Source organism: Papio anubis, chromosome 14 (genome assembly GCF_008728515.1).
Source record: "Papio anubis isolate 15944 chromosome 14, Panubis1.0, whole genome shotgun sequence".
Lineage (NCBI taxonomy): Eukaryota > Metazoa > Chordata > Mammalia > Primates > Cercopithecidae > Papio > Papio anubis.
In genome coordinates, this window is record NC_044989.1 from 24,845,141 (window position 1) to 24,872,692 (window position 27,552).

At 46.3% G+C, this 27,552-nt stretch overlaps 1 long non-coding RNA gene and 1 other non-coding gene across 3 annotated transcripts; both read right to left on the reverse strand.

The window, feature by feature from the left end:
* Nucleotides 1-2,537: 2,537 nt before the first annotated feature.
* Nucleotides 2,538-2,640, reverse strand: LOC116270452. Its single transcript, XR_004178486.1, has one exon. It is a non-coding gene; the product is annotated as a small nucleolar RNA U13 (small nucleolar RNA).
* A 5,778-nt stretch (nucleotides 2,641-8,418) lies between these two features.
* Nucleotides 8,419-27,334, reverse strand: LOC103876801. 2 transcript variants are annotated; one of them, XR_001893943.3, is made up of 6 exons: nucleotides 26,953-27,334; nucleotides 26,463-26,512; nucleotides 25,822-25,915; nucleotides 24,923-25,075; nucleotides 23,771-23,960; nucleotides 8,419-8,530 (listed from the first exon to the last, which is right to left on the reverse strand). It is a non-coding gene; the product is annotated as an uncharacterized LOC103876801 (long non-coding RNA). The 2 variants fall into 2 exon arrangements; XR_636193.4 differs by lacking the exon at nucleotides 8,419-8,530 and adding an exon at nucleotides 16,697-17,367 and having other exon boundaries at nucleotides 26,953-27,333.
* Between the last annotated feature and the right edge of the window lie 218 nt (nucleotides 27,335-27,552).

Below are 27,552 nucleotides of genomic sequence, written 5' to 3' on the forward strand. Positions count from 1 at the left end.
CAGAGTTGGGAGTGTCAATGGGAAATGGAGAGTGACTGCAAATGGATACAGGTTTCTTTTTTTTTTTTTAATTTCAATAGTTTTTGCTTTGTTTGTTTTTTGAGATGGAGTCTCACTCTGTCGCCCAGGCTGGAGTGCAGTGGCACGACCTCGGCTCACTGTAACCTATGCCTCCCAGGTTCAAGCAATTCTCCAGCCTCAGCCTCCTGAGTAGCTAGGATTACAGGCATGTGCCACCACATCCGGTTAATTTTTGTGTTTTTAGTAGAGATGGTGTTTCACCATGTTGGCCAGGCTGATCCTGACCACAAGTGATCCTCCTGCCTCAGCCTCCCAAAGTGCTGGGATTATAGTCGTGAGTGACTGCCCCAACCTATTTTTTTTTTTTTTTTTTTTTTTTTTTTTTTTGAGGCTGGTCACCCGGCTCTCCGCCGGGCTGGAGTGCAGTGGCGGATCTCAGCTCACTGCAAGCTCACGCCTCCCGGGTTTCGCCATTCTCCTGCCTCAACCTCGAGTAGCTGGGACTACAGAAGCCCGCCGCCCGGCTAGTTTTTTGTATTTTTTTTAGTAGAGACGGGGTTTCACCGTGTTCGCCAGGATGGTCTCGATCTCCTGACCTCGTGATCCGCCCGTCTCGGCCTCCCAAAGTGCTGGGATTACAGGCTTGAGCCACCGCACCCGGCCTGCCCCAACCTATTTTAATAGTTTTTGAGGTACATGTGGTTTTTGGTTACATGGATGAGTTCTTCAGCAGTGAAATCTGAGTTTTTAGTGTAGCAGTCACTTAAGAAGTGCACACGGGTACAGGTGTCTTTATTGTACTGATGAAAATGTTCTAAAATTGATGATAGTTACACAGCTTGGTAAATATACTAAAAAAGCCATTTCCATTTTATTGTATACTTTAAGTAGGTCAATTGAATGGGTATTAATTATATCTCAAAACTGTTGTTATTATTATTATTATTATTATTTGAGACGGAGTTTTGCTCTTGTCATCCCAGGCTGGGGTGCAGTGGTTCAATCTTGGCTCACTGCAACCTCCGCCTCCCAGGTTCAAGCAATTCTCCTGCCTCAGCCTCCCAAGTTGCTGGGATTACAGGCATATACCACCATGCCTGGCTAATTTCTATATTTTTAGTAGAGATGGGGTTTCACCATGTTGGTCAGGCTGGTCTCGAACTCCTGACCTCAGGTGATCTGCCCACCTCGGCCTCCCAAAGTGCGGGGATTATAGGTGTGAGCCACCATGCCTGGCCTCAAAACTGTTATTTTAAAAGTTATGATTTTGGAGGAAAATGGTTAAACAAATTGTGGTGTATTCATAGGCTGGAATACTACTCAGCAATAGAAAGGAGCTACTGATACGTGTGACACCATGAATGAATCTCAAACCATTATGTTGCATAAAAGAATCCAGACAAAAGACAACTTACCTTGTGATTCCATTTTCATGAAGTGTGAGAACAGGCAAAAGGAAGCTATTCAAACGGGGAGTGGCTAGAAAAGTTCCCAGGAACTTTCTGCGGTGATGGAAATGTTCTGTATCTTGCCTGGTGGATCGACTTTCGCTGAACTGTGAACTTTGTTCACACAATGCACAGTGTGCATTATAATGTATGTTATTACACACCGGAGGAATATGTAATAAAGCTGAGAATCTCTGTTTTAGACACTTCATTCAAAAAATATAAAAAACAGCTTCTCTCTTAAGAAATCAAATTCCCCTTTTGAGTAGTTGCCCTTTCCTTTTTTTTTTTTTTTTTTTTTTTTTTTGCTTCTTAGGGAATTTTCAAACACACAAAATATAGAGAGAACCCACATACAGTGAACCCATGTGCCCACCAGTCATCAACCTTTTGTTATTCTTGCTTTAAATATTCCCTCCAAGATTTTTTTTGAAAGTTGTAAGACAAATCCCAACCATCATGTCATCATCTCTATAAATACTTTGCATGGATTGCTGAGAGAGAGAACTTTCAAAAATAACCCAAAGACTCAAGAGCAAACTCAAAGAAGTCAACAAAACCTTCATCTCATCTTACATCTTCTTTCTTCACTTACATCTGGACTGTGTTCAACTTTCTCACTTTTTTTTTTTTCAGACAAAGAGTCTTGCTCTGTCATCTGTTCTAGAGTGCAGTGGCATGATCTCAGCTCATTGCAACCTCTGCCTCTCGGGTTCAAGCGATTCTCCTGCCTCAGCCTCCCTAGTAGCTGGGACTAGAGGTAGCCACCCCTACGCCCAGCTAATTTTTGTATTTTTAGTAAAGATGCGGTTTCACCATGTTGACCAGGTCACCTCGGGTGATCTGCCAACCTGGGCCTCCCAAAGTGCTGGGATTACAGGTGTGAGCCACCGCACCCAGACTTCCCGCTTGTTTTAAGTGCCCTGTTACTTTTTTTTGTTCCAATCTGGATCCAGGCAAGGTCCATATATTGCATTTGATTGATATGTTTCTGAAGTCTTTCTAGATCTGTAACAATTTCCCTTCTTTCTTTTATGTCATTTATTTTTGAGGGAGCATTTTTTTTCACATCAGCCAGGTAATGTGCTGATGTGGTAGCAAGGTTTGAGGAGGCACATTTCACACCGTAGCATGAAAACTCAATCACCATGAGTATGAACCACAGGAGGAACTGGGAGCACTATTTAATTGACCTCAGATGATATATTTTTGTTTTATGGGTGTTATTTCATAATCATAAACTTAATTCTGCAATCCAGCTAGATGTGGAAGGGAATAAGGAAAATATGGAACCCAAAGAACTGCAGCGAGAGCACAAAGACCATAAGATACTGTGAGCAAATGGGGAGCAGGGGTGCTCTCCTGAGCTATAGAAGGAATGGTCAGGAGATGAAGATAAAACACAAGTCAAATTTACTGGAGTTGTCCACAGTCAGCAGTGGTGATCTTCTTGCTGGTCTTGCCATTCCTGGACCCAAAACACTCCATGGCCTCCACAATCTTCATGCCTTCTTTCACCTTGCCAAAGACCACATGCTTGCCATCCAACCACTCAGTCTTGGCAGTGCAGATGACAAACTGGGAACCGTTTGTGTTGGGTCCAGCATTTGCCCTGCACAAGATGCCAGGGCCTCTATGCTTCATGATGGAGTTCTCATCATCAAATTTCTCCCCGTAGACAGACTTGCCACCAGTGCCATTATGGTTTGTGAAGTCACCACCCTGACACACAAACCCTGGAATAATTCTATGAACACAAGAACCCTTATAACCAAAGCCTTTCTCTCCAGTGCTCAGAGCATGAAAGTTTTCTGCTATCATTGAAACTTCATCTGCAAACAGCTCAAAGGAAGCACAGTCCAAAGGCTTACTATCAATGGCAATGTTGAAGAACATGGTGGGGTTGACTATGGCTGGTAACAGAGGGCTCCAGGCAGCAGTGGTGTCTGGAGAAGCCAGTATCCTTTACTTACCTCTGCTTCCACTGTCTCCTTTCCTCAGTGTAACTTTGGGCCTTGGCGGGGTTAAGACCTACTCCTGCATGGGCCAGTGACCCTCTGCCTTCAAATTCTAAAAGCTTCCCAGAGCAATAATGTGTCATACTATAATTGCCCAATGGCTTCATCTTGTCTGTTGCCTAGAAAAGCCAATGCACGGAGAACAGCAGGTTTTTGCAACAGAGAAATAGTTTAATCATCATAGGGCTAGCCAAGCAGAAGGACAAGAGTTTGTTATTATTCAAACCAGCCTCCCCCAAAATTTGGAGACTAGGGTTTTTTTGTTTTTGTTTTTGTTTTGAGACAGAGTTTTCCTCTTGTTGCCCAGGCTGGAGTGCAATGGTGCAATCTCGGCTGACTGCAACCTCCGCCTCCTGGGTTCAAGTGATTCTCCTGTCTCAGCCTCCCAAGTAGCTGGGACTACAGGCATGCGCCACCACACCCAGCTAATTTTTTGTGTTTAGTAGAGATGGGGTTTCACCATGTTGGTCAGGCTGGTCTCGAACTCATGACCTCAGGTGATCCGCCCGCCTCAGCCCCCCAAAGTGCTGGGATTACAGGCATAAGCCACCACACCCAGCCGTGGAGACTAGGGTTTCTAAGGATAATTTGGTGGGCAGGAAGCTAGGGAATGAGGAATGCAGATTGGTTGGGTCAGGGATAAACTCATAAGGGATTGAAGCTGTCTTCTTGCTGTCTTTAGTTCCTGGGCAGGATCACAAAAGTAGTTGAGCCAGTTTACCAGTCTGTGGGGTACCAACTGTTTCATCAGAATGCAGGATCTGAAAATACCTTGAACACCAATCTTAGGTTTTATAATAGTGGTGTTATCTATAGGAGCATTTAGGGAGGTTAGGAATCTTGCGGCCTCTGGCTGCATGACCCCTAAAAATGCATAATTTTTAATCTTGTGGCTAATTTGTTAGTTTTCCAAAGGCAGTTTCACTCCCCAAGCAAGGAGGGGATAGTTTTGGGAAGGACTATTATCATCCTTGCTTTAATGTGAAACTACAAACTAAATTCCTCCCAGAGTTAGCTTGGCTTATATCCAGGAATGAACAAGGACAGGTTGGAGGTTAGACGCAAGATCGAATCATTTAGGTCAGATTTCTTTTACTGTCATAATTTTCCTATGTCAGATTTTTCTCACTGTCATAATTTTTGCACAGTTTCATTATCCCTAAGGGGCCAACACTCTGTGGGCCAGTAGCTCTGTATCCAAACATATACGCACCATTTTGGGGACTTTCAGTGTGGGCTATGCACATATGAGAGGACTGGCCTGGGTGAGACTGGGGAGACCTCTGACCTGAGAATGAAACTGGTCTCAGTAAGTGGAAGATGCATTATGTTGAGATTCTCTCCCAATCATTCAAGTATCCATTCAACAAATACAGGACAGGTGCGGTGGCTCACACCTGTAATCCCAGCACTTTGGAAGGCCAAGGCAGGGGGGACCACCTGAGGTCAGGAATTCCCGACAAGCCTGGCCAACATGGTGAAACTTTGTCTCTACTAAAAATACAAAACATTAGCCAGGTATGGTGGTGCACAGCTATAATCCCAGAAGCCTGGGAGGCCGAGCCACGAGAATCACTTGAACCTGGAAGGTGGAGGTTGCAGTGAGCCGTCTCAAGCCTGGGCAACAGAGTGAGACTCTGTCTCCAAAAACCAAAACAAAACAGAACAAAAAAACACAAATCTCCGACTCTGTGCCAGGCACTGACTAGGAGGCAGCATTCAGCAGACAAGACACAAGCTCTCTCCTCCTGGGGCTTCCATTCTGGCAAGGGGAGGGAGGGAATAAGCACAGGTGAACATCCGCTAAGTCTGATGGTGATCCACACTTTGGAGAACCATAAAGCAATAGGGATGAGTGGAGCGTGGGGTGGTTAGGGAAGGCTTCTGTGATAAGGTGACACCAGAACAGAGACCTGAAGGAAGTGAGGGAGAAAATCATTCCGATTCTGGAGCAAAGGCACTCCAGTCAGGAGAGACAGCAAGCACAAAGCTCAGAGGTGGTTGCAACTTTTGCATGTTTGGGCAACATCAAGCATGTGGCTGCTGGACCCAAGGGTGCCAGAGAGGGAGCAGCAGGGGTGCAGAGCTCCGTGGTGCCTCTGAAGGGCCTGGGCTTTTACTTTGAGCAAGATAAGAACAGGCCCTGTCCTCCTGGGGCTTCCATTCTGGCAAGGGGAGAGAGGGAATCAGCACAATGCTTGTGCTATGCTGGACAGAGGAGTGGCCCCATCTGATCATCTTCTCAGGGTCATGTGGCTGCAGGGTTGAGGACAGACTAAGGGAGGGAACACAGCTGGGAGACCACTGCAGACACCCAGGGAGCAGATGTTGGTGACGCGGACCAGGGTGGATGCAGAGGAGGAAGGAGTGGCTACAGTCAGACACACTGTGAAGGTACAGCCAGCAGAATTTGTTAAGGGATTGGATGACAAGCATGAAAGAAAGAATCTAGAATGAATCCACATTTTGGGCCTGAGTAACTGGAAAGACAAGTTTCCATTTACTGCTGTGAGAAAGACTAAGAGAAAAGCACGTGTGGGGGCAAGATTAGGAGCTCTGTTTTGGACGTGTTGATTTAAGTTAGATAACCAGTGAAGCTCAAGTAGGTAGTGAGATTTCTAAGTCCGGGGTGCAGGAAAGAAAGAGGCTCAAACTGGAAATGTAAGTGTGGCAGTCATCAGTGTATAGATAATATCAGAAGCCAAAAGACAGGAATTCAATGAGCTCTTAAGAAAAATTCCCAAAAGATTTTTCTTTTTTTTTTTTTTTTTGAGACAGAGTTTCGCTCTTGTCACCCAGGCTGGAGTGCAGTGGTGCTATCTTGGCTCACTGCAACCTCCGCCTCCTGGGTTCAAGCTATTCTCCTGCCTCAGCCTCCCGAGTAACTGGGATTACAGACATGCGCATCACACCCAGCTAATTTTTGTATTTTTAGTAGAGACAGGGTTTCTCCATATTGGCCAGGCTGGCCTCAAATTCCTGACCTCAGGTGATCTACCCGCCTTGGCCCCCCAGAGTGCTGGGATTATAGGCGTGAGCCACTGCGCCTGGCCTCAAAGGATTTTTTTTTAATTGACAAGTTGATTCTAAGATTCATCCAGAATAATACATTTTTTTAAGCCAAAAAGATTCTGAAAAGGTGACATCTGACCTTCCACTAGATGCCTTGCCTCGAGGGGTTGGGCTTGATGTTCTGTCTCTGGCTCTGCAGCAACCGTCAAAAGAGAAGCCTGGAGTTTCCAGGATCCAGCCGACGCCCTCCCAGTGGGACAAGCTGGTTCAGGGCTCACACACCTATTAATGCATAGATTCCTGCTCTCACTTGCATCTTGTTCTTCTCAGATTCCTTATTTTCTTGCCAATTTGGCAATGCTTTTTTTTTTGAGATGGAGTCTTGCTCTGTCACCAGCCTGGAGTGCAATGGCGTGATCTCGGCTCACTGCAAACTCTGCCTCCCGGGTTCAAGCGATTCTCCTGCCTCAGCCTCCCAAGTTGCTGGGACTACAGGTGCATGCCACAACACTCAGCTCATTTTTGTATTTTTACTAGAGACTAGGGTTCACCATGTTGGCCAGGTGGTCTCAATCTCTTGATCTCATGATCCACGTGCCTTGGCCTCCCAAAGTGCTGGGATTATAGGCATTAGCCACTGCACCTGGCTGCAATGCATTTTTTTTTTTAATGGTTTAAATATATTGTTTTAGGCTGGGCATGGAGGCTCACACCTGTAATCCCAACATTTTGGGAGGCTGAGGAGGGTGGACCACCTGAAGTCGGGAGTTTGAGAACAGCCTGACCAACATGGAGAAACCCCGTCTCTCCTAAAAATACAAAATTAGTCAGGTGTGGTGGTGAATGTCTGTAATCTTAGGTACTTGGGAGGCTGAGGCAGCAGAATCACTTGAACCCGGGAGGTGGAGGTTGCAGTGAGCCGAGATTGTGCCACTGCACTCCAGCCTGGACGACAAAGCAAAACTCCATCTCAAAATAAATAAATAAATAAATAAATAAATAAATAAATAATTTTAAGCTTTTTCAGTCATGTTCATTGGGAAGGGACTTCAAGGTACCTTGTCTGCCATACTGATGGACATAGAAGTTTCACATGGAAACTTTCTGGCCAGGATTCATATTCCTTTTCTCAAATATGTTTATTGTTTGTTTAGAGGCATTTCTAAACAACTCTTTTTGAGGCTTTTTTTTTTTTTTTTTTCTGAAACAAAGTCTCACTCTGTTGCCCAGGCTGGGGTGCAGTGGCATGATCTCGGCTCACTGCAACCTCCGCCTCCTGGGTTCAAGCGATTCTCCTACCTCAGCCTCCCAAGTAGCTGGGACTACAGGCCTGCGCCACCACGCCTGGCTAATTTGTTATATTTTTATTAGAGACAGGATTTCACCATGTTGGCCAGGATGGTCTCAATCTCCTGACCTTGTGATCTGCCTGTCTCAGCCTCCCGAAGTGCTGGGATTACAGGCGTGAGCCGTCGCGCCCAGCTGAAGCTTTTATACTTCTGAACTCCATGTAAAAACTACTCACTTACAGCTGGGCACAATGGCTCATGCCTGTAATCCCAGCACTTTGGGAGGCTTTTGTATTTTTAGTAGAGATGGTGAAATCCCATCTCTACTAAAAATACAAAAAATTAGCTGGGTGTGGTGGCACGCACCTGTAGTCCCAGCTACTTGGGAGGCTGAGGCAGGAGAATCGCTTGAACCCTGGAGGCGGAGGTTGCAGTGAGCCAAGATCGAATCACTACACTCCAGCCTGGGTGACTGGGTGACAGAGCAAGACTCTATCTGGAAAAAAAAAAAAAAAAAAACAACCTACTCACTTACAGTATATTTTGGAGACATCACTGATTCCAACAGCACAGGTCTTTTTCAGCCAGGTCAGATCTTTGTCTATACAAGCAAAATGATCTGGTCACATGTGTTATTCTGGAACAATCTTTTTTATTTTTCTTCCCATCAAAGCACACTGTGGCTCCTCTACATTCTTCCTTCAGTGCCACGTCAATTGGGTGGTTACGTCTGCGGGAGCTTCTGCATGCAGGGAAGAATTTCATTTTAGTTTTGATCAATATTCAGTAAAGTACAATCTAGGTTTCTTCAAGCCTTTATAGACAAAAGTTCAAAATCTTAAATTTACCTGTAACTCAAATTATTATTCATTTTCACTTAATCTTGAATGAAGGCTCAACTAGCACATAAATATGGTAAACGAAGTCTCTCAGACATGAACTCAATTTGTGTTTGATTCTGTTTTCTTAGACACTTTAAGCTACATTTACAAATGTGACATATCTGATTCTGTGAAACACTCCACACATGAAGCCTCAGCAAATCTAGCAAGCAAAAGCCTTCTTAACCCTTAAGCAACTCTGAAAAACCAATAAATCAATCATATTAAATTCAACTTCCTTAAGGGTTAGAAACATCTTTTAAAAACAAAAACAAAAACGTAGTATACATGAAGAAACACACTTGTATAAATAGAACTTTTAAAGAGTATCAATATCATATGTTCCAGTTATCTGGAACTCCTGGCCTGCAGAGATCCTCGCTTCTTTGTCTCCCAAAGCGCTGGGATTCCAGCCATGTTCCAACCATCTACAACCGCTTAACAAACCATCCCAAATTTTTCTTTTTTTTTTTTTTTTGAGATGAGTCTTGCTCTGTCACCCAGGCTGGAGTGCCGTGGCACAATCTCAGCTCACTGCGACCTCCACCTCCTGGGTTCAAGTGATTCTCCTGTCTCAGCCTCCTGAGTAGCAGGGATTACAGGCGCATGCCACCATGCCCAGCTAATTTTTGTATTTTTAGTAGAAATGAGGTTTCACCATGTTGGTCAGGCTGGCTCATCCCAAACTTAATGACGTCAAACAATAACCAATGTATGCTGCTCGTGAATTTTCTGGAGATCAGGAATTTAGACAGAACACAGCAGGGATGGTGTGTATTTCCTGCACAACATCTTGGGCCTCAGCTGAGAGTTCTTGAATGACTGGAAATAATTCAAATATCTGAGAACTGGGGCTGGGCACAGTGGCTCACACCTATTATCCCAGCACTTTGGGAGGCTAAGGCAGGAGGATCACTTGAAGCCAGGAGTTTGAGACCAACCTGGGCAATGTGGGGAAACCTCATCTCTACTGAAAATACAAAAATTAGCCAGGTATGGTGGTGTGTGCCTATAATTCCAGCTACTCAGGAGGCTGAGGCAGGAGAATCACTTGAACCAGGGAGATGGAGGTTGCAGTGAACCGAGACCGCTCCACTGCCCTCCAGCCTGGGCGACAAAGCGAGAGTCAGTTTCAAAAAAAGAAAAGAAAAGAAAAACACTTTAAATGAATAATAAATAAACAAAAAGATCCCTCCCTTATATTCTGTCACAGTATCTGAAATTCCCATATGCCAAAACAACCCTTTAGGTTAAGGCCTTGTCTTAAAGAGTACAGGAGCAGGCTTTGAGGGGACCGTCCACATGCAGCCGAATGTCCCATCTGTTCATGCTTTTGACTTTGCCGTGAAGGCCATTCTCCACCAAAGGTACCTCTGTGAACACGTGCCACTACATGAGAAGCATGTGAAGTCATTTACAGGCAACGGGCATGACAGAAAGATCAAAGGCCTTGGCGGAGAAGGGCACGTCTCCTTAAGAATCCTGAACAGTGTGGCGTGTGCAATTACTGGTCCTTGAAAGGCGTCTATTGGTGACCTTGAAGAGAGGCTGCCAAGTGATGTTAGCTTTTAAGGTTGCAGGTGACACTAAGCCCTGCAGGAGAGCGAGATTCCACGAACAGATGGCCTCGTGAGGAGGCTGGTGGGGCAGAGGGAAAGTCTGAAAGGGGCACCGAGGCAAAGCGCAAGACCACGTGTTTCCCACAGACCGGGCTCTCTGCTAAGCCCCAGCTAGAAAGAGTCAGAAAGACAGTCTGTTCCCTAACAGATCACGTGGTTAGTCTGCCCAGGGAGACCAGAGCACAATAAGGATATCAGAACAAAGAGCAGAGCCAGGCGCACCCAGCCTCAGGAGCCCCGGCCGGCCGTTGCATCCCACACAAGACACAATGGGAAAACAAGCCCACCACTAGATAACCATTTCTCACCGCTCAGATCAACATAGGTCGTTAACTGTGCTCATATCCAGGGTTCAGCAAGATGCAAAGAAACTGATGCTCCCATTCATGGCTCAGGGAATGTAAAATGAAACAATTTTACTAGAGAGCAATCTGGATTTATGCATCCATATTTTCTTTCTTCCTTTCTTTCATTCTCTTTCTTTCCTTCTTTCCTTCCTTCCTTCCTTCCTTCTTTCCTTCCTTCCTTCCCTCCCTCCCTCCCTTTCTTTCTTCTTCTTTTTTTTTTTTCAGATGGAGTCTTGCTCTGTTGCCCAGGATGGAGTGCAGTGGTACGATATCAGCTCACCACAGCCTCTGCCTCCTGGGTTCAACGATTTTCCTGCCTGAGCCTCCCGAATAGCTGGGACTACAGGTGCGCACCACCATGCCTGGCTAATTTTTGTATTTTTAGTAGAGGCAGGGTTTCACCATGTTGACCAGGCTGGTCTCAAACTCCTGACTTCAAGTGATCTGCCCACCTCAACCTCCCAAAGTGCTGGGATTACAGGCGTCAGCCACTACACCCAGCCATGTATCCATATTTTCAATGGCCCATTACCACAGATATCCCAGTTTTAGAACCTGATCTTAAGAAAATAAAGATATATGTAGAAGGGTTTTTGTATTTATAAAAGAAAAAATGGGCTAGGTGCAGAGGCTTATGCCTGTAACCCCAACACTTTGGGAGGCTAAGGTGAGAGGATCACTTGAGGCCAGGAATTTGAGACCAGCCTGGGCAGCAGAGGGAGACCCCATCTCTACAAAAAATAAAAATAAAAAAATTAGGCCGGTGTGGTAGCACACACCTGTGGTCCCGGGTACTTGGGAGGCTGAGGTGGGAGGATTCCCCCAGATTCAAGGCCGCAGTGCACCATGATCATTCCACTGCACTCCAGCCTGGGTGACAGAGCAATACCTTGTCTCTAAAAAAAAAATAATAATAATAATAATAGTAGTAGTAGTAATAATAATGAACTAATTAAAAAGAAAAAAATGGAAACAACATGTCCACCACTGGGGATTGGTTTAATAAATCGTGATGCTAATACTTGCCTGACTATAAGCCCCAGGAAAGCATGCAGCGAGCGTTTCACCAGCCCTACACACCTAACACATAAGACAGTGTCCAGCACATGGTGGGCATTTGTTCAAAGAAGGAAGGCAGGACTGAGTGAACACAGCAATGTTCCGTAACATTTTAAAGGAACGCCACTGAGCTCTAGTACTAATGCAGAGAGTTACCCACAGTATATTGTTGAATAGAAAATACAGGTCCCAACAGAGCATGATGGGTTTATACATGCATTTGTTTAAGCCTGGAAGAATTCACAGGAAAATCAAACTCAAAGGGTTTGGAAAGGATACTTTGGAGGTATTAACAGTGCTTATTGCCAGGTGAGTTAGATTGTGGGGTCTTTTCTATTTATTCTTTTTGTCTACATTTTCTGACTATTCTGTGATAAGCACATTTTGATCTTATAAGAAAAACAACACTGGGCACGGTGGCTCACACCTGTAATCCCAGCACTTTGGAAGGTCAAGGCGGGCAGATCACTTGAGCCCAGGAGTTCAAGACCAGCCTGGGCAATATGGTGAAACCCTATCTCTACTAAAAATACAAAAATTAGCTAGGCATGGTGACGGGCGCCTATAGTCCCAGCTACTTGGGAGGTTGAGGTGGGAAGATCTCCTGAGCCCTGGGAGGTCAAGGCTGCAGTGAGTTGTGATCACACCACTACACTCCAGTCTGGGTGACTAAGCGAGTCCCTGTTTCAAGAAGTAAAAGAAGAAAAAAGAAAAACGAAGCTATCTTAATTTGTAAAAACAATAACGTGGATATAAATTCCTGACCCACAGAATCCTTGAGCATAATACAATGATTATTCTGAAGCTGCTAAATTTAGGGGTATTATCAGTAACAGTCACCAAAACAATGATATCTGACAGAGTATTCAGCCTTTGTAGCTCATTGTTTCTAAATGCTGGATACTTTTCCACTCCAGAGCTATGCTACAATTTGTCCAACCAACCATCCACCTATGCTCATATATGTACGTTTCTGGATTTTATTCTTCACTGATTCAATAAATGTGTGTTGAGGATCTACTATGTGCCAGGCAGGAGAGAGGGGCCAGGTGCGGGAATCTCCAGTAAACAAAGCAGGCTTTGTTCTAAAACCTTATGTTCCAGTGAAAGAGACAGACACTTAAGAAAGTAAACAATCAAATAACTGTATAATTTCAAATTGTGTTAAGTACCATGGAGGGAAACAGAACTCCTAAGAATCTCTAATATGGTGCCACATTGGAAAATTATCAGGATTATGATAATAATAATAAGCATTGCAGGGAATGAAACAGGCAATTAGAAGCTCTAGGGAGAGAAAAATGCTGTATGAGGAAGGAAATATAATCAGAGTACAAATTTGTCTTTGCAGTGAACAATATTTACATAGTCCTAATGATTTAACTAAATGCAAAATCACAGTTTTGGGATGATGGAAAGGAAGTGGTGAGATCAGAGAAAGAGAGTAGATGTTTAAAATGGATAAATCAAAAACAGCAACAGTAACATGTTATTTAGAGAAACTGAGTTAAATACCCCGAGAAACAATGAAAAGTGGTTACTTCTGAGGACAAGGACTGGAGGTTGGGAAATAACTAAATAGTGAAACTGGTGTTTCTCGTTGATTCATTGAACACGTAGTTACTGATCTCCTTTGGTGCCAGGTCCTGTTCTAGGCACTAGGGACACAGAAGTAAATAAAACAGTCAAAAAATGGAGTTTATATTCTAGAAGGGAAATGAAAAATAAAACAAGTAAAATTCATACTGTACTACATAGGGGTTGGGACGAAGCAAGAGAGAAGGTTGAGATGAAGGGGAGGGGTTTAGATAGATGGGCCAGAGCATCACTGAATAAGTGACATTTGGGTGAAGACACGGAAGAGGCAAAGAAGGGAGCCACGTGGATGTCTGGGAGAAGAGCATTCAAATACAGGGAGCAACAAGTGCAAAGGCCTCTAGGTAGGAGCGGTCCTGCTGGGTTGAAGGAACAGTGAGGAGGCCTAGCTACACTGCAGTGGGACAAGGAAGAGAGGCAGGAGACGAGGTTAGGGAAGTGACCGGCAGTCAGATCAGGGGAGGCCCTGTGGCCCATGCACCTTCTGGGAATCGTTGACTCTTTTCCCTGTATTTGCATTATACATGCATACATATCTATAAATATGTGTGTGTGTGTACACACACACATATATATAGATGATTTTGATTTAAATCTTAAAATATTATTTTATTTATTTTTTTTGAGACAGAGTCTCACTGTGTCGCCCAGGCTGGAGTGCAGTGGCCTGATCTCGGCTCACTGTAACCTCCACCTTCCAGATCAAAGCGATTCTCCTGTCTCAGCCTCCCCAGTAGCTGGGATTACAGGCACTCGCCACCACATCAGGCTAATTTTTTTGTATTTTTAGTAGAGAAGGGGTTTCGCCACGTTGGCCGGGCTGTTTTCGAACTCCTGGCCTCAGGTGATCTGCCCACTTCGGCCTCCCAAAGTGCTGAGATTCCAGGTGTGAGCCACTGCACAGACATTAAAAATGTATTTTAAAGAAATAACTCTGCTATGAAGTAGATAGGCAGGAACAAGTCTGGAAGTGGGGACCCCCAGCAGGAGGCTCTGATGCAGTTCAAGTGAGTAATGCTGGTGGCTTGGAGAGGGTGTTGGCAGTGGAGATGGAAAAATTAACGAGTTTGAGATTTATTTGGGAGGTAGGATTGAGCGGTCTTGTTGATGGCTGGAGGGGTCAGAAATGTTGTTGGTTTGAAGAATGGCCCCCAAGTGTCTGGCTTGAACAGCGTGTGCCATTTACCAATACGAAGGACAGAAAGTGTTCAGACATTGACATATGATGTGTGACCACTCCCCGGAACCCCTAGGGAAAACTTCGAGAGGCCTGGCTGGAACCTCATACATCGCTGATAGGAATGCAAATGGTGCAGCTGCGGTGAAACGGTCTGGCAGCTCCTCCAAAGTGAACCACAGAGTTACCATATGAGCCGGCAACTGCACTCCTGGGTGTGTATGCAGGAGAATCCAAAGCACGTTCACATGAAAACTGGTGTATGCAGGCCGTGTGCAGTGACTCACGCCTGTAATCCCAGCACTTTGGGAGGCCGAGGCAGGCAGATCATTTGAGGTCAGGGGTTCAAGACCAGCCTGGCCAACATGGTGAAACTCTGTCTCTACTAAAAATACAAAAATTAGGCTGGGCACGGTGGCTCACACCTGTAATCCCAGCATTATAGGAGGCCAAGGTGGGCAGATCACCTGAGGTTGGGAGTTCACAACCAGTCTGACCAATATAGAGAATCTCTCTCTCTACAAAAAATACAAAATTAGCCGGGCGTGGTGGCACATGCCTGTACTCCCAGCTACTGTACGGGAGGCTGAGGCAGGAGAATCGCTTGAACCCAGGAGGCGGAGGTTGTGGTGAGCCGAGATCACACCAGTGCACTCCAGCCTGGGCAACAAGAGTGAAACTCCGTCTCAAAAAAAACAAAAAAGAAATTAGCTGAGCATGGTGGCACAGGCCTATAATCCCAGCTACTCAGGAGGCCAAGGCAGGAGAATCGCTTGAACCCGGGAGACCGATGGTTACAGTGAGCCAAGATCACGCCACTGTACCCCAGCCTGGGGGACAGCATGAGACTCTGTCTCAGAAAAAAAAAAAATATATATATATATATATATGTATATATATATAAAATAAATGAATAAATAAACTGATGCATGAATGTTCATAGCAACATTATTCATAATAGCCCAAAAGTGGAAACAGCCCAATGTTCATCCACTAATGAATGAATGAATGGACAAAATATAGTATCCAACAAAATTGTTTTTAAACATAAGGAATGAGGTACTGCTGCATGCTACAACATGGATGTACCACAAAAACATTATGCGAAATGAAATAACACGCACAAAGGACTACATATTGTATGACTCCATTTATAGAAAATGTCCAGAATAGGCAGATCTATGAAGACAGAAAATAGAGTCCTGATTGCCAGGAGCTGGGAACGGGGAAATGAGGAGCAACTGCTCACGGGTTTCTTTTTTGGCTGGTGAAAATGTTCTGGAATTAGCTAGTGGTAATGGTTGCACAGCCTTGGGAACATACTAAAAACCACCGAACTATGCACTTTATTTATTTGTTTTTATTTATTTATTTATTTTTGAGATGGAGTCTCTGTCATCCAGGCTGGAGTGCAGTGGCATGATCTTGGCTCACTGCAACCTCCACCTCCCAGGTTCAAACGATTCTCCTGCCTCAGCCTCCCCAGTAACAGGGATTACAGGTGCCTGCCACTGCACCCGGCTGATTTTTGCATTTTTAGTAGAGATGGGGTTTCACCATGTTGGCTGGGCTGGTTTCAAACTCCTGACCTCAGTTGATCCACCCACCTTGGCCTCCCGAAGTGCTGGAATTACAGGCATGAGCCACCATGCCCAGCCCTGAATTATGCACTTTAAAATGATGAATTTTGTGGTAAGCGATTTGTATCTCAAAAATAAATAAATAAATAAAAAACAAGAAGGCAATTGGCTGTGAGAAGCTGGACCACTGACAGGTCAGGACTGGAGACTTGACCATGGGAGAGTCAGCACAAAGGTGGCTTAAAACCAAGGGAGTGGGGAGTCGCACCAAAACAGCAGGCACAGGGTGAGAACTGGGAAAGCCTAGTGCCCAGGGAGACACTCACATTTAGAGTGTGGTGACAGAGGAGGAGCCAGGAAGAGACAAGAAATCAAGAGAGTGTGGAGGGCTGGGCGTGGGGGTTCATACCTGTAATCCCAGCACTTTGGGAGGCTGAGGCGGTGGATCACCTGAGGTCAGGAGTTTGAGACCAGCCTGACCAACATTGTGAAACCCCGTCTCTACTAAAAATACAAACAGTAGCTGGGCGTGGTGACACGAGCCTGTAATCCCAGCTATTCGGGAGGCTGAGGCAGAAGAATCGCTTGAACTCAGGAGGCGGAGGTTGCAGTGAGCCGAGATTGTGCCACTGCACTCCAGCCTGGGCGACAGAGCAAGATTCCATCTCAAAAAAAAAAAAAAAAAAAGAGTGTGGAGCCACAGGCTGCAGGAGTTGCTACGGGCAAGGCTGTTCCAAAACATGTTGCACTAAACAGTGATCCTCGTGCATAAACCCTTATGCATTGCTAATAGGATCAATGCTAGAGGTGGAACTCCTCCTGGGTCAAAGGCCATGGGCACTTTGGATAGATCCTGCAAATTTTCACTCATCCACATTGCAACTGTTCTGGATTGTGAGAGGGCCAAGATGCCTACCACGTGGAGAGGGGACAAGAGCCAGCTCAGCGTCCTGGGAAAACAAGGCAAGGTGTGGATTGCCAGGCATGACCTGGCAGAGCTGATAAGCTGATGGGCACAGCATGTGGCCAGAGTAACTGGAAGACTTCAGCAGAACCCGAGAAGAGAGGGGATTCGTACAGTGGGAACAGAGCAGACTCCTCTGAGGGCCTGGGAAACGTTTACTGAATTAACAAAGCAGCAAGAGAAACACAATTGCCAGGAAAGAGTCTTCACTTCAGAATCCCAGGTGGCCACGATGCTGCTGTGTGACCTCAGATGAGTCACCTGGCCAACCTTCAGATAGCTTGTCTGTCAAACTGAAGGTCCGGATGAACATTTCTGGCCAGGATCCTTTCCACTTTAGAACTCTGTGGTTCCTGCTTGAAAATAGGAGTGAAACTTCCTTTTAACACCAACTACCAAAATCAGGACAGTTTCTCTTTAGAAGGTTTGTTCCTATGGTGGTTTCCCCATTCTCTGCAAGGGGCCAAGAGGTCATGATTTTAAGCAAGCATTGACCAAAACAGCTCAGTTCAATTTAGCAAGCGTTTACGGAATGTCCCAGGTGAAAGCCACCACCATCACCATTACCTCTTGCTGACTGGAACAGCTTCCTAGCCAGTTTCCCAACCACCACCTTGCACCACTGCAGTTTATTCTCAACACAGCAAGTCACAGCCAGGCGCGGTGGCTCACGCCTGTAATCCCAGCACTTTGGGAGGCCAAGGTGGGCAGATCACTTGAAGCCAGAAGTTCGAGACCAGCCTGGCCAACATGGCAAAACCCCATCTCTATGAAAAATACAAAAATTAGTCATGCGTGGTAGTGGGCACCTGTAGTCCCAGCTACTCAGGAGGGTGAGGCACGAGAATCACTTGAATCTGGGAGGCGGAGGTTGCAGTGAGCCGAGATCACACCACTGCACTCCAGCCTGGGCAACAGAGTGAGACTCTGTCTCAAAAAAAACAAAAACAAAAAAACACAGCAAGTCACTCGAAGCAAAAGGCAAAGTCTACCATGGCCTACAAGGATCTGCAGGATCTTACACCCCAATAGGGTCTGCATTCTACCGTGCACACACACACACACACACACACACACACACACTCCCACCCTCCTGCCTCCAGGCCTTTGCACATCCTGACCCCTTGCTCCCTCGCCTCATTAAGGTCTCTGTTCAAAAGAAATCTCATCAGAGATTTCCCAGACCTCCTTATACAAAATAGCACCCCTAGCTCATCACTCTCAATGTGCCTGTCCTGCTTGGTTTTCTTCATAGCACTTATCACCAGCTTTACGTTACATATTTACGTGTTTATTGCCTATACCCCACTACTAACTACCACACTGTGAGCTTCCTGAGAATAGAAACTGTTGCCTCCACTAGTCCTGGAGCAGGACTCCTACAGAACAGGTATTCCAGACGTCTTTGGGGAGAATGAATGAACCCTCACACAAGCCCCAGCCACAAGAGTCAGTACCAGGTGCCTTCTGAGTGGATACAGCAATGAATAAATCTAGGTTCCTAAGTTAACCTCTTGGCTTTGTTTGCAGGGTTTGGCATCTCTCCAAAGCTGAGCTTTCGTGTGTGAATCTGAGGGTTAGTAAGCCCGGGACATGCTCCATGAGGGTAGGAATTGCTTCCTATTCACTGCTCATCCCAGAGAGAGCACTCAGAAGGGCTCAGTACTCAAGAACGAAGGTGTGGGCCCAGGGAGACATACTGTATTCTTCACACAAGAGCAAGATAGAGATGCTTTTGCCTCAGTCTAGGAAGCTGAGATTCAGTGAGGGAGAAATGGGGATTGATTCTTGTCACCGTGAAGATCCCCAAGTGGGAAGCTCTGTGACCTATACCTAAAGCCCTGCATTAAGACTAGAAGACTTAGTCTGCAGGTTACAATTCCTGACAGTAGGGCAGCCCTGCCCTCTGGTGGCCACCTGGTGCAGTGCCATCACGGGAAACAAAACAAAAGGGAATTTATTTTTTTTATTTTACAAGTTCCTTAATTCCCTTAAAGACATCCTGGGAGACATATAATACAGGAATACAAAGTAATTCCATTACCTTGATACCCTTTCTGCCACAGGAGCTTTCACTCATGCCTATTTTAAACCTAGTTCACTGATTCAGTGAAGTGTTTACCAAGCGTGTACTGTCTCAGGCAATGGCTGTGAACAAAACAATTAAAAACCACTGTGTTTGCGGGGCACGGTGGCTCACACCTGTAATTCCAGCACTTTGGGAGGCTGAGGCAGGTGGATCACTTGAAGTCTGGAGTTTGAGACCAGCCTGGCCAACATGGTGAAACCCCGTCTCTTCTAAAAATACAAAAATTAGCTGGGTGTGGTGGCACACGCCTGTAATTCCAGCTACTTGGGAGGCTGAGGCAGGAGAATCACTTGAACCTGGGAGGCAGAGGTTGCAGTGAGCCGAGATCGTGCCATTGCACTCCAGCCTGGGCAACAAGAGTGAAACTCCGTCTCAAAAAAAAAAAAAAAGAAGAAGGAAGAAGAAGAAGCTTTCAGTTCGCTTGTAATCCCAGCACTTTGGGAGGCCGAGGTGGGTGGACCACCTGAGGTCAAGAGTTCGAGACCAGCCTGACCAATCTGGTGAAACCCCCATCTCTACTAAAAATACAAAACTTTGCCACTGCACTCCAGCCTGGGCAACAGAACAAGACTCCATCTCAAAAAAAAAAAAAAAAAAACCAAAACAAAACAAAACAATGAAGCTTTCAGCTTTCAGTCTCTTTTTTGGCAAGAGTGAGGGAAGCTGGCTGAGACGCCTGCCAGCCAGATGAGTTTTCACTGTCCCCAAGTCCAGGATGCCAGGAAGCCCCAGGCCAGAAAACAGGGCATGCAACTTCCATTCCAATACTGTGAATTTACTCAACAGCTGAGGAGACAGTGAGGAAGACAGGCAGGCCAGGTGCAGTGGCGCATGTCTGTAATCCCCAGCCCTTTGAGAGTGCCGAAGCAGGAGGATTACCTTGAGCCCAGGGGTTTGAGACTAGCCTGGGCAACATAGTGAGACTCCTATCTGTACAAAAATTTAAAAAAAAAATTAGTCAGGCATGGTGGCACATGCATGCTACCAGCTACTTGGGAGGCTGGGGCAGGAGATCACTTGAGCCCAGGAGGTCAAGGCTGCAGGGAACCATGATTGCGCCACTGCACTGCAGTCTGAGCTACAAAGCAAGACCCTATCAAAGAAGAAAAAAGAAAGAAGAAGGAAGACAGAAGAAAGAAGAAGAAGAGAAGGAAGAAGGAGAGGAAGAGAAGGAAGGAGACAGGCAGAGCCCTGTGCCCTCCTGGAGTACAGGCTGTGGAGAGGCAGCACGGAACACACGACCACAGGAATGATTCTCATCACACTGTCGTGCGGGAGCATTCACAGGAGCCCCGGCTCAATCCCAGATCCACTTCCCTGAGGAAGTCTTCTTTAAGCGAAGAACTCAGGGGTACGGAGGAGCCACCTGACCCGGCAGTCAGAGAGCACCATGTGAGCACCTAAGCGCACAGAACAGAGGAGGAAGGGGAGAAGGGGAGCAGGCCAGACCTCACAGGACTTTGTCCGCCGGTGAGGAAGTGTGGGAGATCCTTGCAGGAACAGGAACCCACTGAAGAGGCAGAGCACTTTCGAGCACGACTGGCCTTTTAGAAAAGTCCCCTCTAACGACATTACCAGTTAGAAAATACACTGACTGGAAGAAAAGAGTCCATTCATAAGAGCGACACAAAGAACAAACTGTTTGGAAATTGATTTATCAAGGAGTATGTAAAACATCTCTAAAGAAAAGTTGTAAACTTGACTGAGGGACATAAAAGAAGACTTGCATAAATGGAAAAACACATTTTGTTTTAAACAAAAGTCAGTATTGTGGAAATGTTAAGACTCCTTAAATTTACCTATATATTTGCCAGATATATAAAACCCCAATTTTAGGGCCCATGTTATCTCCTTTCCCAATTCCCTCCGCAGCACTTATGACAATATGATTAAATGACTTTTATAATGATGTGTTTCATGCTTCCTTCCCACTAGACCCATAAAATAACACGAAAATTCATCTGGAAAATACATGAAGTGCAGATAGCCAGTAAATCTCTAAAAAGTAACCCTACCGCATAGTAAAAATACATTAGGAACCTGGAAGAAATAAAGCAATTTGGCAACGTACAAGAATAGGCAGTAAGATGAACAGAACACAACAGAGACACTGAAATAGACCCAACTATATGTGGAAATTTAGAATATGATAAAGGAAGAATGACAGCAGTCAGGAAAATGGATTATTCAGTAAATAGTATTGGGGAAATGACTGGCCACCCGGAAAACAATTAAATGTGGATCCACACCTTTCTCCTTGACATCAAAATAAACTGCAGGTAGACCAAAAACGTAAATGTACAAGTGGAATCATCAGTGCATGAGAACAAAACATGACTCTATTCTTACTTTGAGTCTAAAAGATGTAAAACTCCTTATGACAAAAATACATAAAGACAACAGATTAGTTGGGGGAAACATTTGCCACAAGGTGAGAGTCCATGTGCCAATTCCTCAACTACAAAGAATGCTTAGAAATCAAAAAAACCAGGCCGGGCATGGTGGCTCATGTCTGTAATCCCAGCTACTTTGGAGGCTGAGGCAAGAAAATCGCTTGAACCCAGGAGGCAGAGGTTGCAGTGAGCCAAGATCCCACCATTGCACTCCAGCCTGGGCAACAAGAGGGAGACTCCATTTAAAAAAAAAAAAAAAGAAAAAGAAAAGAAAAAAAGAAATCAATAAACTGGCCGGGCGTGGTGGCTCACGCCTATAATCCCAGAATTTAGGGAAGCCAAGGCAGGAGGATCACTTGAGCTCAGGAGTTCGAGACCAGCCTGGCCAATATGGCAAAACTCCGTCTCTACTAAGAATACAAAAATTAGCCAGGCATGGTGGCGGGCGCCTGTAACTCCAGCTACTCAGAAGGCTGAGGCAGGAGAATTACTTGAACTCAGGAGGTGGAGGTTGCAGTGAACCGAGATCATCACGCTACTGCACTCCAGCCTGGCTGACAGAGCAAGACTCCATCTAAGAAAAGAAAAGAAAAAAGAAAAGAAAAGAAAAGAAATCAATAAACCACAGATAAAGAACCCAATGGAAAGAAGAAGCAAGAGAACACACAGCAGAAAAAGATTCACATGTATAAGAGATATGTCAAATGCTCCACTTCACTCATAATTTTTTCTTTTCTTTTCTTTTTTTTTTTTTGAGACAGAGTTTCACTCTGTTACCCAGCCTGGAGTGCAGTGGCGCAATCTTGGCTCACTGCAACCTCTGCCTCCTGGGTTCAAGTGATTCTCCTGCCTCAGCCTCCTGAGTAGCTGGGACTACAGGTGCCCACCACCATGCCCGGCTAATTTTCTTTCCTTTTTTGGAATTTTTAGTAGAGACAGTGTTTCATCATGTTGGCCAGGCTGGTCTCGAACTCTTGACCTCAAGTGATTCTCCCGCCTCAGCCTCCCAAAGTGCTGGGATTACAGGCATGAGCCACTGCGCTTGGCCTCATAATTTTTAAAAGACAAATGAAGGTAAGATACCATTTTTCACCTATCAGATGGGGAAGCGTTTTTAAGAGTGAGGAGAAAGATTGGATTATTTATGCAAATGGAAATCAGTAGAGCCATTGTGAAAGGCAATTTGCACTAGCTATCAACATTTTAAGTGCGCATCCCTGGAAGCCTGCAATTCCACGTCTAAGGATTGATTTCACTGCAGCATTATCTGTAAGAGCAAAACCCTGAGAAACAAGGACGGCAATCCTCAGGCATGTTGATGTGAACAGAGCCCCAGCAGGCACTTTCAAATGAAAAAGACACAGTGCCGAAGTCCGGATCATTTGATTTTTAAGGTTACATACATACGCACCTATAGAACGATATATACGCAATTACATATACACACACGTAGAAAATCACTGACAGACTTTGAAAAAAATCAGAAGCGTTACAGAATGAACAAGCTGCTCTGAGAAGCAGGCTGGAGGTTGGGGGTGAGGGAAAAGGGGATCTGTCTTTGACTTTTACCTAAAATCCTATTTTAGTATTTGAGTTATTGCCATAAGAAGGTATTGCTTTTGAGGCGAGGTGCGTGGCTCATGCCTGTAATCCCAGAACTTTGAGAGGCTGAGGCAGGTGGATCAACTGAGGTTAGGAGTTCAAGACCAACCCAGCCAACATGGCGAAACCCCGTCTCTGCTAAAAATACAAAAATTAGCTGGGTGCAGTGATGCGCACCTGTAATCCCAGCTACTCGGGAAGCTGAGGCAGGAGAATCACTTGAACCTGGGAGTCGGAGGTGGCAATGAGCCAAGACTGCACCACTGCACTCCAGCCTGAATGGCAGAGTAAGACTCTGTCTCAAAAAAAGAAGGTATTGCTTTTGAGGGTTTTTTGTTTTGTTTTGTTTTGTTTTTAATCATTGTTTGTTTGCTTGCTTTTTGAGACAGGGTCTTACTCTGTTGCCCAAGTGGGAGTGCCATGGTGCGATTATAGCTCGCTGCAGCCTGAATCTCCCAGGCTCAAGCAATCCTCCCACCTCAGCCTCCTGAGTAGCTGGGACTACAGGCCCGTGTCACTACACCTGGCTAATTGTTGTTGTTGTTGTTTTTCAGTAGAGATAAGGTCTCCCTATGTTGCCCAGGCTGGTCTCAGGCTCCTGAGCTCAAGGGATCCTCCTGCCTTGGCTTCCCAAAGTGCTGGGATTACAGACCTGAGCCACCACACCCCACCTACTTTTTGAAATAGTACCAAAAGTCGCCGCCGCTGCTGCTGCTGCTGCTGCTGCTGCTGCTACTGCTGCTACTGCTTTCAGATCACGCAGACTGCAGTGGCCTGAACTGACCACAAGGGCATAAGTGAGTTATGGGGAGATCCGTGGCCATCCAGGTACAACATGGTGCCGCTGGAATGGTGGCACTGCTAGCTGAAAAGAAACAAATGGATTCCAGATTTACTTAAAAGGCAAAACTGACAGGAGGGATAGCGAGAACAGAACTATTCTCTGTTTCCACGGCCACTCTCCCATCCCATCTTTCTGCCCCAGGACAAATGACATCCCATAAGACCTCAGTCTCAGAATCCAGGCTCCCATGGGCTAACGTAGCACAAGGCACAGAGCCAGAGTCTGGAAAAGCCTCAGAGATGACAGCAGAGTTTGGGCCAACTCTGCCCACCACCCGCCACTACCCACCCTCCTGGGCACAGGGAGGTAGCCAGGAGCCTGCGTGGCACTTGCTGAATGAGGACTTGAATGGGTGCCTTCTAACTATAACTCCTTGGTTCACGCGAGATGGGGAAGATCTGCAGGCGGGGCCCCTTCCCGTCGGTCGCACCACCTGCTGTGCACACCTTCACCCTCCCCCTGCCCTGGTTCCTCTCCAGGTACCGACAGATTCTCCTGGCTGGGCAGATGGGCCCAGAAGGAAGGCTGCTCGGACCCCCACCTGCACCCTGAGCCCTGGCCCCCAGCCTCCTGGGCTGGCCCTGAACCTCCACATCCCGCCCTGCCGTTCGCATCTCCTGTTACAGGACATGATCCTCCCCTGACCCATCCCATGGCCCTTCCCACTGGGTGCCCCCTTTTTAAGACTCTGCCTCCCTCCAGCCCTCAGCACCTGCAGGCCCCAAGCCCAATGAACAGGAGCCACAAATCTGTCCCAGAATCACCAGGAAAATCAGTGTGGCTTCTCAGAGGAGGCAACATCTGGGTTGGGCGTGGAAACATGGAGAGGAATGAGCCTCTGCCAGATAAAAGAGGAAAAAGGATGTGGCTTTGCACAGGTATTCTGGACCCAGTAAGGGTGGGACTGAGGGCTTGATGTGGCTGTGTTAGAGGTGGCCAGACTAAATGCTTAGGGCGTTAGAGCCAGAAGAGTGGCCTCATACCTCGCTGGCCCCCGTGTTCCTTCCTGAGCTGCTGCTCACATAGGTGTGTGGTGGTCAAGTACACGTGGTCCGCTTCTCCACCAGACCCGGAATTCCTCAAAGAAGGGCTGTGGCCTTCAACTCTGTGAGCTGGGTACCTGGCACACCCTAGAGCTTAGGATATAGCAGATGCTAAGCACATGTTTGTTGACCTCAAATACATATATACATATATATGTGTGTGTGTGTATATATATATATATGCAATTGTAGTGGTCATACAACTGTAAACATCAGTCAAAATGCATTGAGTTGCATATTTAAAATTGGAGAATGTCACTGTTTGTGAATTATGCCTCAGTAAAGCTGACAAGAAAAAGCATGCTTTAGAGTCTCTGGGTTTCCAGGTTTACCAGGCACTTTCACATAGCTTATCTCCAGTAGCCCAAACAACAGCCCCATTTCACAGATGGAGAAACTGAGGCCAGTGACTTGCCCACATCCCATAGTGGCAGACGTGGGCCCCTCCTTCAGAGCTTGTTGCTCACAGGATATAGGCCTGAGGGATTTTTTTTTTTTTTTTTGAGACAGAGTCTCGCTCTGTCGCCCAGGCTGGAGTGCAGTGGCCTGATCTTGGTTCACTGCAAGCTCCACCTCCCAGGTTCAAGCCATTCTTGTGCCTCAGCCTCCCAAGTAGCTGGGATTAAAGGCGTGTGCCACCATGCCTGGCTAATTTTTTGTATTTTTAGTGGAGACAGGGTTTCGCCATGTTGGACAGGCTGGTCTTGAACTCCTGGCCTCAAGTGAGGCCTCTCAAAGTGTCGGAATTACAGGCATGAGCCACCGCGCACAGCCCGTGAGGGACTTTTGAGAGGACAGGAGCCAGCCATGGCTGGAATAATCCAATGTACAGAGCCTACCTGGTGAGGCTGTTGCTGACTTGCCCTCAGGGAGTTCAGCTGCTTAAGAGAGGTTCAGTTGGTCGGTTCTGCTCAGGGGGTTCCTCAGGCCAATCTAGGAGACACTGGGTGACACTCACATTCCTGCACCCCCTGGTCCTGGCCCCAGTTCACACAGACCACCCACTGTCATTGGGTAGGTATTAGGGTTCTGAGTCAGATGTCCTCCAAAGAATGGGTTCTACCACAAATTGGGTTGCCAGATTTAGCAAATAAAAATACAGGCCAGGCCAGGAGTGGTGGCTCATGCCTGGAATCCCAGCACTTTGGGAGACCAAGGCAGGAGAATCACTTGAGCCCAGGAGTTTGAGACTAGCTTGGGCAACATAGTGAGACCCCATCTCTACAAAAAATACAAAGACTAGCTGAGTGTAGTGGTATACATCTATTCTGGAGGCTGAGGCAGGAGGATCCCTTGAGTCCAGGAGTTGGAGGCTGCAGTAAACTATGATTTTGCCACTGCACCCCAGCCTGGGCAACAAAACAAGGCCTTGTCTCAAAAAACAAACAAAAAACCAGGACAAAACGCTGGTGACATTCTGATACTAAGTAGGACATCCTAAACAGGATAGATTTATACTAAAAATGTATCTGTTGCTTACCTGAAATTTGAATTTAACTGGACGTCCTGCATTTAATCTGGCAATCCAAACTGGAAAAAAAAAAAAAAAACCAACCCTAAAATTAAAATTAAATTAACAAAATTTAAATTTAATGAAATAAATTAATAAAATTTAAAACAAAACTAAAATGAAACAAAAAGTAAAATAAAAAATGTTTAAATGAGTTAAATTAAATGAAACATGAGAATAAAATCCAAAAGAGGTGAACACTGCACAGGCGCCCACGCCTGCGCCGAGCGCCCGCGGCCCAGCAAGATGGCGAGGCCGCGCTTCCCCACCCAGGCGCTGGGTCCCCGGCCCTCTGCGCGGCGCTCGCCCGGGACTGGGACGCAGAGCCGCTGACGGCTCTGGGGACGCCCGGGCCCCGGGCTTCCCCAGCGGCGCCTCCCAGGCGGCGATCGCCCGCGAGCCTTGGGGCCCGGGACCCAGGGCCTCCCCACCGGGAGCCAGAGGGACGCAGCGGTCTCACCACTGCTTTAGGCCGAATCCGGTGCTTTCTGGAAACGGCCTCCTGCAGCTCCAGAGCGCCTGCAGGGTAAGCAGAGGCTGCTCTGTTTTCAAGAAAGCCTCGCGCCCTCATGGCCCAGCAGGGCCCCTCAGGGCCGCTGCTGCTCTGTCTCTCTGGGGAGAAGGTCGTCCGCGCCACCGAGTCCCAGGAGGTCCCCGGACGCCCGCCCGGGCCCCGTGGGAGGGTAACGCCCGTGACTGCTCCTCTAGCTGCACTCTACTGCCCCTGCCATTCTGCCACTCAAATCTCTGGCTGGACACTGTGCAGGCGGCAACAGGTGGGGGGCCCCTTGGTTCTCCCCCACAAATCTGAATGCTGAAAGGCGCGCCAGAGAACTTTTGCTCACTTGGGGAAAAGCCGATCTGTACCTTAGACAGGGCAATAATAAAGACATAATATTAAATTAATAATACCTAATACAGTCATAAAGGTCCAGAACCTTATACCCAAGCATCCCACTCCCCGGGAATGTATCCTAATAAAATAATTCAAAAGAATAAACGTGCCCTAGGCATAATCATGTTCATCATGGCATTATTAGCAGGAGCTAAAAATTGAAAA